The sequence below is a fragment of the Ranitomeya imitator genome, chromosome 4 (genome assembly GCF_032444005.1).
Source record: "Ranitomeya imitator isolate aRanImi1 chromosome 4, aRanImi1.pri, whole genome shotgun sequence".
NCBI lineage: Eukaryota > Metazoa > Chordata > Amphibia > Anura > Dendrobatidae > Ranitomeya > Ranitomeya imitator.
This window is the reverse complement of record NC_091285.1, coordinates 356434177-356448892: the sequence shown is the minus strand read 5'-3', so window position 1 is coordinate 356448892 and position 14716 is coordinate 356434177. Positions and strand designations below refer to the sequence as shown.

The following is a 14716-nucleotide window of genomic DNA, read 5'->3' as shown; positions in this document are numbered from 1 at the left end:
GGGGGGACGGTCCAATCCGAAGGGAGTCACGGACCGGTCCGGGGCCTCCCATCTTCTTACAATGACGTCCTCTTCTTGTCTTCACGCTGCGTCTCCGGCGCAGGCGTACTTTATCTGCCCTGTTGAGGGCAGAGCAAAGTACTGCAGTGCGCAGGCGCTGAGCCTCTCGGACCTTTCCCGCCGCCTGCGCACTGCAGTACTTTGCTCTGCCCTCAACAGGGAAGACAAAGTGCACCTGCGCCAGAGCCGCAGCGTGAAGACCAGAAGATGATGTCATCCTGTGAAGATGGGAGGCGCCGGAGCAGACCGCGACGCCCATCGGATCGGACCGCCCCTGGGTGAGTATAATCTAACCTCATTTTCTCATCTTTCAGGATACATCAGGGGCTAAGGCTAGGGTCACATTGCGTTAGGGCAGTCCGTTTAGCGCATAGCGCTACGGACTGCGCTAACGCAACGTCCCAAAAGGGATCGCGTTAGCCGATCCCGCTAGCGCAGATCCCCGATCTGCGCTAGCGAGGAACAGACCGTGAACGCTGCTTGCAGCATTCGCAGTCCGTCACTCAAATGACGGCACATCGTGGGCGTGCGCTAGCGATGCGTTCGCCATTACAATTAATGGCGGTGTTAACGGACTACGTTACACCGTGTTATGCCACGGTGTAACGTATTCCGTTAAACGGGGTCACATAACGCAATGTGACCCTAGCCTTATCTACAGCATTACAGAATGCTGTAGATAAGCCCCTGATGCCGGTGGGCTTAGCTCACCCTCGATTTTGGGGGTGACAGGTTCCCTTTAATGAGCCTTGTCACATGATTTAGGATAAAAGCCAAACCAGAATCTCACTTTAAGTCTCCTCATCTTGACATGTTTTTTTTTTTTTATCAGATAGATTTTTATTATCCGCAAAGAATAAACAATCAGAATATTTCTCATGGCAATGTTTCATTAAACATTTACAGATAACTTTTTCCCCCCCGACCCAGAGCCCCCCCACCCTGCCCAACCCGAGACCTCAGCCAGAGCCACCCCACTTCCCATCATCATACAAACATTTGAATAAACATCCGTTATATTTCCATTGAATACTAGGTTCCCTATATTCTCATTTATCATCCTAATTCAAGTCCATCCACGGTTGCCACAGCTTGTGGAAGATGTCCAGCTTATTCCTTTTGGTGTAGATACTTTTCTCCAAAGTAAGTATATGCTCCGCTTGCTTAAGAAAGTCTCTTCTTGTTGGAGGTTCCTCTCTAATCCAAAATTTGGCGATCAATTTCCTAGCAATGAATAACAATCGTGCAATAGCTATTTTAAACATGTTGTCCGTAACAATTTCCTCCACATATCCCAATATGCAAGTCAGTGGAACCCTAGGGACAGAACATCCATACACCAGTTCAATACGATTTAAAACAACTATCCAGAAGGAGGACAGTCTAGGGCACTGCCACATCATATGCAATATCCCCGCCTGGGATTGTGAGCACCGAGGGCAGTCCGAGTTCTGCCTAAGCCCAGCCTTGAACAACCTGTCAGGGGTTCTATAGGCCCTATGGATTACGAATAACTGTGATAGCCTGCCTGGTTCACTCATTGATATCTTGGGCACATATTCTAGGACCGACTCCCATCTATCATTGTCAATTATTCCCAATTCAGCTTCCCATTTCCCTTTGGCTCGGATGGGATATTTTTCCAGGAAAGAAAAAAGTAGAAACCCATATATTTCTGAAATCGCCCCCTTCGTGCAGCTATTCTTAAGGATATAGTCGATCATGAGATCAATCTGTACCACTATGGCTCCCCTTTTATTCTGTGCCTGATAAGCATGAGAGATACGATTATACTGGAACAATTCAGACCGTGGCAACTGAAATTCTTCCTGCAACTCCTCAAATGTTTTAAGTCTGCCCTGACTTATCAGCTGCCCCAGCCGTTTAATACCTGCTGCAGACCAAAAGTGAAAACCCTCCCTCTGCCTAAATTCCGGTAGATAAATGTTGTCCCAAATAGGCGAGAATCTGGTGAACCCACTCACTTCCCTAATGAGTTTGACTTTTTCCCATACTCTGTGAATTAATTTGATAGTGCACCCCTGTGAACCCATTTTTTTGAATTGTCCTCCCTCCAAACTGTCACTCAAAACGTCTGCCTGTAGTAAGAACCTCAAGCTATTAGGTATTTGCACACTCCCTGCCTCCTCCCCCCATCCTTTGAGATGTTGACACTGTGCTGCTAAGAAGTATAGCCATGGATTAGGAAGTGCAAGACCCCCCTCTGTTTTGGCCCTCTGAAGTATCTCCTGTTTAAACCTAGGACTCTTTCCTCCCCATATTAATTCCCCAAACAAAGACCTAATCTTACGGAATCTGCATTGTGTAATCCAAATGGGAGAGTTATGTAGCACGTACAACAACTGTGGCATTACAATCATCTTTAAGAGGTTCACCCTACCAACCACCGATAAATGTAATTTGTTCCATGCCGCAATCTTGGTACGAATTTTCTGCATTAATGGACTTAAATTCAGTTCCTCAAAGGTAGTTAGAGGAAGAGCAATCTGAATACCCAAATATTTGAATTTTTGAACAATCTTTAATTTTGTGGTTATCGCCCTCTCTCCACTGCCCATACTGTCCCCCTCAATCAACAACATACAAGACTTATCCCAGTTTATTGTGAGACCCGAAAACCGACCAAACTCCTCAATCAAAGCAACCGCATTGCACAGGGACCTTTCAGAATCCTCCAGGAACAACAAAATATCGTCAGCATATAATGCAATTTTGTCTTCCCTCCTACCATAGATGTAACCTCTAACCTCCTGAGCACCTCTTATTTTAGCCGCTAACGGCTCCACGGCCAGAGCGAAGAGCAACGGGGACAGCGGACACCCCTGTCTGGTACCCCTAAACAGCGGGAAACTCTCTGACAAATTATTATTAACTCTAATTTTTGCCATTGGGAACGAGTACAGCAACTTAACCCAGGAGATGAATTTTGGACCAAACCCCAGGCGATCCAGTACCGACCACAAGTAACTCCACTCCACACAATCAAAGGCCTTGTGGGCATCTAAAGACACCACAACTCTTTTTCCGGCATTGTCTGCAGGAATTTGCATATTTAAAAATAGCCTTCTCAAGTTAATTGCCGTGGATTTATTGGGCATAAAGCCAGACTGGTCTGGGTGAATCAATTTATCGATCACTTGGGTCAGCCTGTTCGCCAGGGCCTTCGCCAAAATCTTTATGTCAGCCGTTAGAAGTGAAATTGGTCTATACGACTCCGGCTGTTGAGGATCTTTATCAGCTTTAGGAATAACCACTACGATGGCCTCTCTCATTGATGGGGGCAGCACTCCCCTCTCCAACGACTCAGAGAACACTCGCTCCAATTTGGGCATTAACTCTGCATTAAGAATTTTATAAACCTCTACTGGGATACCGTCCGTCCCCGGAGCCTTGCCCCCCGCCATATTCGCCAAAGCCGCCTTCAATTCTTCCTCCCCAAGCGGTCTATCCATCCACTCCCTTTCCTCTCTACCTAGTCTGGGTAAGTCAACCTCTTTCAGATATCTATTCATTTCCTCAGGACTTTTATCCACCCTAGAGGAATATAATTTACTATAAAATCTCCGAAAAACGTCTAAAATTTCCCCCCCCTGAGTAACCGTTTTACCTTCCTCTGTTCTTATGGAGTATACATGTGAAGAATCCCGCTGCGCAGAAACCACCACCGAGAGCAAATGTCCTACCTTCTCTCCCTCAGAATAAAATGTTTCCTTTTGAAAGGCTCTCAACCTATCTGCCCTACGCATATGGAGTTCATCGACCGCTACCTGAGCCGCCCTCATACGAAGTTGTGCTTCTCTTGAATTCTGAGAGGCCAGTGTCTCTTCCGCCACCCTCAGTTCCTCCATCACTGCATTGTCTTGAATTTTAGACTTAGTTTTATGTCTCGAGATGTCCCGGAATAAAATTCCTCTCAGGTATGCCTTCATGGTGTCCCACACTACAAGATTCCCCGCACTCCCTTCATTTATCCTGAAAAACTCCCCGAGTTCAGTTCCCACCTGTTCCATATCCAAATACTGTAGCCAGGAGGGGTGAAATTTCCATCCCAACCCCGTCAGACCACTCTTCCCAGTCATTTGTACAGAGACCAGTACTGGGCTATGGTCCGATATTACTCTAGGCCTATACTCCACCTCATGTATTAGATTATTCACCCCCCCATTTCCCAAAGCCACATCAATGCGAGATAAAGATCCGTATGTTGCTGAATAACATGAGTAGGCATATGTCCTAGGATTACGCACCCGCCACAAATCTATCCATCCTATTTCTCTTAGATAATTTCCAAAAGGAGTAGAGTTCCCTTCACTTCTCAACTTCGCATGTCTACCCTTGTCCCAGTGATCATTAGATATATTGTTCACATCCCCCACTATAAGGAGGGGCACCCCATCCCACCTACCCGTAATTTCCAGAATCTCCTGTATCTTTTTCTTGGAATATGGTGGTGGAATATAAATTGACACAATACAAATTAACCTGTTAAATATCTTGCATACTAAAAACACAAATTGGCCGTCTTTATCGGTGGTTACCTCAATCTCTTCAAACGGAACACTAACGTGTATCAAAATTGACACACCTCTGGCATAATTTGAGAACGTTGAGTGATACGCCTTTCTCACCCATCTCTTCTGTAGAATAGCAACCTTTTCCTTCACTAGGTGAGTTTCCTGCAGACATATCACTGAAGGCCTCTGTTTCAGTACATATTGGAAAATAGCTGTTCTTTTAGTAGCATTTGCAAGGCCCCTAACATTCCAACTTAGGATTTTAACCTCCCCACCCATTATAGCTTATAGAAACAATGAATGAGTTCAAGCTCCCTAAGGTCTCAACCCCAACTCCCACCCCCTCCCTCCTCCCCCCCCCCATCCCCAATTCCCAACTGAAATAACTCTCTATCTCTCCCCTCTCTTTAAGCCCACCCAACTCCTCTCTACTCTTAGAATATCAAAATAAACTCTCCCTCTCAATTTGAGATCTGGGAACGCTGTTTCACAGCCTAACGATAAAAACTCTGCGTTCCTTCAGCTCCCCCGCCCACCATAGCCAAAATGCAAATTTCGTTGCGCCGCCGAACACAACCTGATGATATCAATATACCATAAAGTCACAGTATAAGTACCAGTTAACTATCAAACCAAACATAACAGTGAAGGGTTAACAATTGCCTCAGTAGCACTTAAATCAGTTTCAGCGGGTCTGCCCCGTTCTGACATGCTTAGTATTGAGATCCAGCCATTGTGACGCCTCCTCTGGATTTTGGAAAAAATGCACCCGATCCAGAGCCACCACCCTTAATTTTGCTGGGTAAATCATTGAATAACGGACATCTAAGTCTCGCAACCTCCTCTTGACCTCTCCAAACTTCATCCGAAGCTTTTGGACCGCCGCAGAGTAATCCGGATAAAGGGAGACCCGATTACCATCAATGGTCAGCTCATCACAATTCCTGGCTTTCCTCAACAAAATGTCTCGGTCCTGATAGTTCAGAATTTTAGCCAAGATAACTCTTGGGGCCGAGCCGGGGGGGAGGGGTCTGGTGGGCACACGGTGCGCTCTTTCAACGGCAAACATCTTAGTAAGGCCATCTCCACCCACAGCGTTTTTTAGCCATGCCTCAATATAAGCCGTGGGGTTGCTCCCTTCCGCCTTTTCTGGGACCCCCACAATCCTTAGGTTGTTCCTGCGGGATCGGTTTTCAAGGTCATCAGTCTTAAACTCCAGATCAGCAATACGTTGAATATACTTTTTTTCCCTGTTTAACAATTCACCAATCCGATCTTCTGCACTCCCAACCCTTTCTTCCACCTCTTCCACTCTCTTTTCAACTTTACGCATAGCAGAGTTTAAAGCGACCATCTCTCCCTTTAATTCATCCGCTCGTAGGTTTAGAGCCCCCAGGGCAGACTTACAGTACATCACCACTGAAAATATGTCCTTCAGAGTCGGCTCCTCCATTTCTGGCATGTCAGACTGTGCAGGCAGAACAGCTCCTGCGGCCCTTGTAGGAGATCCCTGGTCTGACCCACTGCACTGTAGCTGAGCCCCTCCTTCCTGCTGATCTCCGGGGGCACCAGCTGCTCCAGACTCCACACTTCCAGCCTCTGACTGTAGATTTACAGCCTCCTCTGACCTGGCAAATCGCTCCAACTTAGCAATCACATCCATCTTCCTCTGATAAGCAGCGCTTGCCCTCGCCGCCTCCTCTGCAGTCTCGACGCCATCTTGGGCCTGTGAGCTTCCCGCAGCTGTCAGCTCCTTCTGTCTCCTGCGTGTCATCCTCAGATAAGATTCCGTTCCTTCGGGTCACACCTCGCTCCCCGAGACTATGTGCACTCCTGAGAGTATGATTTGCGCTCGGCGGCGCCTCTAAGGGGTTAATACAGAGATAATGAAGCGGGAGAGCTCTGTTGCACGTCTGTTCACATCGCCTGCTAGGCCACGCCCCCATCTTGACATGTTTAACATGTCAGGCTATGTGCACACGTTGCAGATTTGCCTACGGATTTTTCTGCACTAAATACGCAGCTCTTGGCAGAAAACGCAGGTGCGTTTTTGAGGCATTTTTTGCACGGTTTTGATTTGTTTTTTTTATGCGTTTTTGAAAGCTAAATACAGATGTATTAACCTCTTCCCAACATGCGCAGTACTAGTACGGCGCATGTCGGGTCCCCTGCTTTGATGTGGGATCCGGCGGTGAGCCCACATCAAAGTCGCGACATGTCAGCTGTTTTGTACAGATGACATGTATGCGCAATAGCGGCGGGTAAAATCACGATTCACCCGCCGCTATTAACCTGTTAAATGCCACTGTCAAACGCTGACAGCAGCATTTAACCGGCGCTTCCGGCCACGCGGCCGGAAATAAGCGCATCGCCGACCCCCGTCACATGATCGGAGGTCGATGATGCATCAGGATGGTAACCATAGAGGTCCTTGAGACCTCTATGCCTCTATGGTTACTGATGCCGCCCTGCTGTGAGCGCCCCCCTGTGGTCGGCGCTCATAGCAAGCCTGCATTTCTGCTGCATAGCAGCGATCTCATGATCGCTGCTATGTAGCAGAGCCGATCAAGTGGTGCCAGCTTCTATCCTCCCATGGAGGCTATTGAAGCATGGCAAAAGTTAATAAAAAATGTTTTTAAAAATATGGAAAATAAATAAATTAATAAAAGTTTAAATCACGCCCTTTCGCCCCATCCAAAATAAAACAATAAAAAAAATTTTTTTTAAAAAAAAATCAAACCTACACATATTTGGTATCGCCGCGTTCAGACTCACCCGATCCATCAATAAAAAAAAGCATTAACCTGATCGCTAAACGGCGTAGCGAGAAAAAAATTTGAAACGCCAGAATTAAGTTTTTTTGGACACCGCGACAATGAATTAAAATGCAATAACGGGCGATCAAAAGAACGTATCTGCACAAACGTGGTATCATTAAAAACTTCAGCTCGGCACGCAAAAAGCCCTCACCCGACCCCAGATCACGAAAAATGGAAACGCTACGGGTATTGGAAAATGGCTTTTTTTTTTCTTTTTTTTTTTAAAGCAAAGTTTTGAATTTTTTTTTTCACCACTTAGATAAAAAAATAACCTAGACATGTGAGGGGTCTATGAACTCGTAATGAACTGGAGAATCATAATGGCAGGTCAGTTTTAGCATTTAGTGAACCTAGCAAAAAAGCCAAACAAAAAACAAGTGTGGGATTGCACCTTTTTTGCAATTTCACCGCACTTGGAATTTTTTTCCTGTTTTCTAGTACAAGACATGGTAAAACCAATGGTATCGTTCAAAAGTACAACTCGTCCCGCAAAAAATAAGCCCTCATATGACCATATTGACAGAAAAATAAACAAGTTATGGCTCTGTGAAGGAGGGGAGCGAAAAACGAAAACACAAAAACTAAAAAGGGCCAGGCGGGAAGGGGTTAAATGAACACACACACAAAAAAAAAAAAAGATTTGTGATGTCATGTTTTGTCCAGCCTCCTCTTTTACATTTGTCCAACCCACACTCCATTACACACATCTCAGTTTCATAAATTGTTTGCCGGATCAGTCGCTGTGCGTTTTTTCGCCGGACAGAAAATACGTACGCTACTCACCTGGTAGCAGTGTTTTTTCAGGAGCCATGACAGCACAACGAGAGAGGGGATCCGCCCTTCAGGGACAGGAAACCTACAGACATAAAAAGGGCGGCACCTCTCTCCCACGTCAGTTGTTTCCAGAGCATGAGAGGACCACCTTGGTTAGTAACACAGATGCAGTATACACATAAATATTTTTTATTATGCAAGTGAACATAAACTTTAACTCAAGATTAACAGGTTGTTGAATTATTCAAAACATAGGGTAGGGAATCTAAGGGTGCTGTCATGGCTCCTGAAAAAACACTGCTACCAGGTGAGTAGCGTACGTATTTATTCAGTCGCCATGACAGCACAACGAGAGACTTTCAGAGACGAAAGATTTTAGGGGGGGATAATAGCCTCTAGCACTCTTCTCCCAAACGTAAGGTCTGAGGAACTACCCAGATCTAATCTGTAATGTCTAAGAAAGGTAGAGGGGGAAGACCATGTGGCCGCCTTACATATGTCTTCGATTGACACTTCTGACCTCTCCGCCCAGGAAGATGCCATGGCTCGCGTGGAGTGTGCCTTTATACCATCTGGAACTTCGTTGCCACCTGCGGTATAAGCGAGAGAGATTGCCTCCCTAATCCATCTGGCTAGAGTGTTTTTAGATACTCTAAGACCTTTTCTTACCCCTTGATAGGCTACAAATAAAGAGTTATCTTTTTTCCAGGAATTTGAAACTGTAATATATCTAAGGAGGCATCTCCTCACATCTAAGCAATGGAATTTACGTTCTTTATCGTTAGTAGGATTGGAGCAAAAGGAGGGAAGGACTACCTCCTGAACCCTGTGAAATTTAGACGCAACTTTAGGCAGATATAGGGGATCGGGTTTCAATATGACCCTATCCTCCCTAACTTGCATGTATGGTGGATGTCTGGAGAGTGCCTGCAGATCACTAACCCTCCTAGCAGATGTGAGAGCAACTAGCAGGGCTGTTTTGATTGACAGGATCTTCTCAGGAATAGTATCAATGGGCTCGAATGGGGCTTGCGTCAGGGCTGAGAGTACCAAATTCAGGTCCCATGGGACTAACCTTTGCTTAATAATTGGTCTAGACCTGGTGACTGCTTTAAAGAATCTAGCAATCCAGTGATTACTGGCTAAATTAAGATTATATAACGCTCCCAGTGCTGACACCTGAACTCTAAGAGTACTTGTGGCCAAGCCCATTTCCAGGCCTTTTTGTAAAAATTCAAGAACCTGGTTAATACATGGTTCTTGGTCAATTTGAGCCCCTGAAAAAGATAAAAATTTTCTCCATACTCTCACATAAATGCCCGTTGTGGATGGTTTTCTACTTTTAAGGAGAGTATTAACCAGATTCTGAGAGAATCCTTTCTCCCTCAGTAAGGACCTCTCAAGTTCCATGCCGCTAGGTGTAAGTTGGCTACTTGAGGATGGAGGATTGGTCCCTGGGAGAGCAGATCTGGTAGCTCTGGAAGAACCCATGGTTGGCAGACAGACATTTTTCTCAGCCAAGGAAACCAAGCTCTCTTGGGCCAAAATGGAGCTACCAAGATTACCCGGGCCTTGTCCTCCCGAATCTTCCTCAGGACTAGGGGAATCAGATTTAGAGGGGGAAAAGCATACGCGAGCCTGAAGTGCCAAGATATCAGCAGAGCGTCCACAGCGTATGGGTTGTCTTTTGGATTTAGGGAGCAGAATAGATGTAATTTTTTGTTCCCTCTGTTGGCAAAAAGGTCTATCTCCGGACAACCCCATAACTGGATGATCTGACTGAAAATGGCTGGATTTAACGACCACTCCCCCTGTCTGAGCATGTTGCGGCTTAGATAGTCGGCTTTGGTGTTGATACTTCCTTTTATATGAAGTGCCGTCAGGGAGAGAAGATGTACTTCGGCCACCTGAAAGATATGATTTGCGACCTCCATCAATGTACTGGATCGCGTGCCACCTTGATGATTAATGTAGGCCACAGTTACCCGATTGTCTGACAAAAGCCTGACGTGTCGACCCTGTAGGGGTACAAGGAATCTATTTAAGGCATGTTTTACTGCCAATAGTTCTTTCATGTTGGAGGAAGAGTCCTGTTCAGACAGAGACCATAGTCCCTGAACCCAATCCTCCCCTAAGTGAGCCCCCCACCCTTTGGGGCTAGCGTCCGTAGTCAGCACCCTAGATATGTGATTTATCCAAGGGACCCCCCTGTGTAAATTCGAAGTGTGAGTCCACCAATCAAGTGAATGTACAGTCTCCGCAGAAAGTGTGAATTTACTGTCGAGGTGAGCATTTAGGCGACAGGAATTGTGTAACACGTCCCACTGTAAAGCCCTCGTGTGGAACTGTGCCCAGAGAACTGCCGGGATGCAGGACGTAAGAGAGCCCAAGATTGACATCGCACACCTGACTGATATTAAGGGATTATTTATTGCCCTGGTGACCAAATGCTTAATCTTAGCAACTTTTGTGTCCGGCAGGCGACATTCCTGCTGACTAGAGTCAATAATATATCCTAGGAATTCTTGTATTTTAAGGGGCTGAAGCCGTGATTTTTTGATATTGATCATCCAGCCCAATTTGTGTAACGCATCCATAACTTTCTGTAGTTGGTCTGAGCAATGCGACTCAGAATGACCCACAATTAGCAAATCATCCAGGTACGGGACTATTAATATATCCTGTTCATGCAAGTGTGCCATAACCTCCACCATGATTTTTGTGAACACCCTGGGTGCAACTGCGACTCCGAACGGAAGTGCCTGATATTGGAAGTGTTCTACTGTGCCAGCTAGTGAGACCGCCACCCTAAGAAATCTCTGATGATCAATGTGAATTGGTACATGATAATAGGCGTCTTTGAGATCTAAGACAACCATAAAACAGTGGTGAAAGAGTAGCTTTATTGCCGTCTTGACCGACTCCATTTTGAAGGAGGGTATGAACAGAAAATTATTCAGGCCTTTTAAATTAATAATGGTGCGATAAGAACCATCAGGTTTTTTGACCAGGAACAGAGGGGAATAAAACCCCCTACCTTCTTCGCCTGCAGGGACTCTGACCAGAACATTCTTCTGTTGGAGTTCCCGGACCTCAGACTCTAGTGCCAACTGCTCTGTAGAGGAGGAACGAACAGGTGTTAACATAAATTTGTCCCGAGGAGTATGGTGGAAGTCTAAGGTTAGGCCTTTCTCCACAATGCCTAGAATCCATGGGTTGTTTGTAATCTGTACCCAGGCTGGGTAGAAGGCCAAAAGCCTACCCCCCACCTGGTCCGCCAGTCATTGTGGTTTCTTAACTTCTCGTGAAGGGTTAAACATAAAACCTCTACCCCTTCTCCTGCTGTTGTCATATCTAGTAGATTCTCTGTTGGAGTCTCTATACGGCCTTCTGCGGTTGGACCATCCTCTATTATAGTCCCGTCTGTAGAAGGGTCTTCCAAGGAAGGGAAAGCGTTTTTTACTATCCCCTGCGTTTTCCAATAGCTCGTCTAGGACCGGTCCGAACAAGTGAGCCCCTTCACAAGGAATGCTACATAATTTTGTTCTAGCCTGTAAGTCCCCTGGCCAGCATTTTATCCATAGTGCTCTCCTGGCTGCATTGGATAATGCCGAGGACCTGGCGGCTAACCTGACCGAATCTGCTGAAGCATCTGAGAGGAAGGCTGCGGCATCCTGGATTGTGGACATAGAGGACAATATCTCCGACCTAGGGACTTTATCTCTGAGTTGATCTTCGAGGTGACCTAACCAAACCATCAAGGATCGAGCGGTACAAGTGGCTGCAATGGCTGGCCTCAGAGACCCCGCTGAAGTCTCCCAAGCCCCTTTAAGGAAAATGTCGGCTTTCCTATCTAATGGGTCTTTCAAATTTCCCAAGTCGTCGAAGGGGAGAGACGACTTTTTGCATGCCTTAGCGACTGCTGCATCCAACTTCGGGACTTTATCCCATGAGGACGAAGCCGTTTCTTCAAAGGGATACCGTCTTTTAAAGGCTGGCGGAAGCGACCCCTTCCTTTCCGGTTTCTTCCATTCTTTTGAGATTAGCGATTTGATCTTGTCAATCACTGGAAAGGCTCTCCGGGATTTCCGCTCAATACCCCTGAACATAACATCCTGAATGGAACATTCCGATTGGGTATCTTCTATCCCCATTGTGTTGTTTACTGCTTTGACCAGATGGTTAACCCTTTCTAGGGACAAACAGGCTCGAGCAGACTCCTGATCCTCAGAGGAGGAAGTGGACGGAAGAGACCCTGAGCTCAGCTCACCCGAATCCGAATCTACCTCAGATAAAGGGGATGACCTTTTAGCTTCTGTCCCCCGGGATCGGGATCTCTCTGCACCTTTAATTTCCTGTCTCACCATCTCTCTTATTGTAGAGGTTAGATCAGGCGCCTCCTCCTCCAGTAAACGTTGAATACACATTTTACATAACTTCCTCAAATGTCCATCTGGAAGTGGCTCTGCACATTCGGCACACTGCCTATGTTTGGCTTTGGACAAACTTTTCCTCCCCTGATAGAGGAAAAAGACAAGGGGAACACAACCATCACTAAGTGGACTTTCACGAAGCTCACTTACCCCGTCCAGTAATGAGTGGTACCGTAGATGGGGGATCCTTCGAAGCCGGCAAATCTTTACGGGCTGAGGATTTTGGAACAGAGATCCGTGCCTCCTTAGCTCCACCAGCGCGGCTACTGCCACTAGACAGACGCTGGGAGCTTCCACGAGGCTTATCTGGCTGCTGCTGCGGCTCCTGCTGCTGCTGCGGGCTGATAGTTCCTTCTGGCGACTCCATTATGGAATGGGTGAGGAACTCTGATCAACTCAGCTTGCCGCATTAAATACCCCCAAGGTACCGCCCCCGGATGGGGGCCAGCAGGGAATCCCAGGTGGTCAATAATCGTCCGCCGCTGTGCTGCGCTACCCTTCCCTAAAGCCCCGACCGTTCCCGCAGCTGGGCGCCGCCATTAGCCGGAGATGACGCTACTGCGCATGCCCAGCCGCGTCATCCGGCCGCGCCGCTCGCCGCGTCATCCGGACCCGCCCCCTTCAGGACGCGGCGGCGGCGCCAAGCCGACACGCGGACCAGGACGCCAGCAGACCCCTCTCCGGACCAATGCCGCGTCCCCGCTCGGACCAGCGTGACTCCCGGGACCCCAAGTAGCCAAGCACCTCTTCATAGGTACCTCTGCGCTGCGGACACCCGAGAAGCTAGCCTTAAGTCAGAGGCTGCTTCCTCCTGCTGACACCTACACCGCGCAGTGCCCCTGCCGTGTGGTGCTTCCTGCCTCCTGGACGGGCCGAGGTAGGGGACCCCCGCTACCTGTACCGGGCCGCCAGGAGTGGGGAATTTTCTTATTTCGACCCTCTTGTCAGGGCCTGTCTGCAAGAGGTTCCGCTGTCAGGGACAGGAAACCAAACTGACGTGGGAGAGAGGTGCCGCCCTTTTTATGTCTGTAGGTTTCCTGTCCCTGAAGGGCGGATCCCCTCTCTCGTTGTGCTGTCATGGCGACTGAATAAAAACGTTCTTTTGTACGTTTTCTCCATCCGCCAGAAACAGCTTTTCTGACGGATCCGGCAAAAAACGGATGAAATGTGAGGCCATCAGGCGCAATCCGGCGCTAATACAACTCAGAAAAAAACAGATCCAGCGGAAATTATTTTTTTTTCAAAACTCGGCGTGTGCTCCCGCGCAATTTTCTGCGTCAGAGGAGGAAAGCCGACGGCCAGGGGCCAATATTTATAGCCTGGGAAGGGGTTAATACCCATGGCCCCCTCCCAGGCTATGAATATCAGCCCGCAGCTGTCTGCGTAGCCTTTACTGGCTATTAAAATAGGGGGACCTCCCCAAAAAAATGACATGGGGTCCCCTTATATTTTATAGCCAGAAAGGCTATACAGACAGCTGCGGGTTGACCCCAGATCACGAAAAATGGAAACGCTAGTCAGCAAGCCTGGATGTGATGTCAGATGGCCAGAGCTCACTGCGCCTGCACCAGACAGTACTACACAGCGTAGGTGCCGGATTTCAGGCGAAAACAGCGCGGAGGGGCGGCGCCCGGCGCCCCTGGAGATTTGAGTGACAGCAGGGCGGCGTTTCAAGCAGGGGGGTGAGGACCTGCCTTCCCTGGCTAAAGACAGGTATTTTGGAGAAGTTATAAAATGCTTTATTTTGGGAATAAATGCACCAAAAACTAAAAGAGCAACCTTGTTAGAATGCAGCATTACTGCTGCACAAGGTGGCTCTTTTAGTTTATAACAGCTGGAGGGGGTGACAGTGGCCCTTTAACTGTGTGCAAGGTATCATGAAATCTGAATATTACCAAAGAATTTTGGGTCGCAATGTAGTGACCAGTGTCAGAAAGCTGGGTTTGCGAACTAGGTTACAGGTCTACCAGCAGGACAATGACCACAAACATACTTCAAGTAAGTATATATGTCAACATATTTTTTTATTGGAATCAGGATCCTAGATTTTTTTGGTCTATTAAGTTCTGATGAATAAGTGCACATAGACATCATT

At 47.2% G+C, this 14716-nt stretch overlaps 1 protein-coding gene across 1 annotated transcript in view; it reads right to left on the bottom strand.

Moving 5' to 3' along the window:
• COG5 (component of oligomeric golgi complex 5) overlaps nt 1–14716 on the bottom strand; it is a 477042-nt gene that overhangs the window by 426593 nt on the left and 35733 nt on the right. The window lies entirely within an intron of this gene.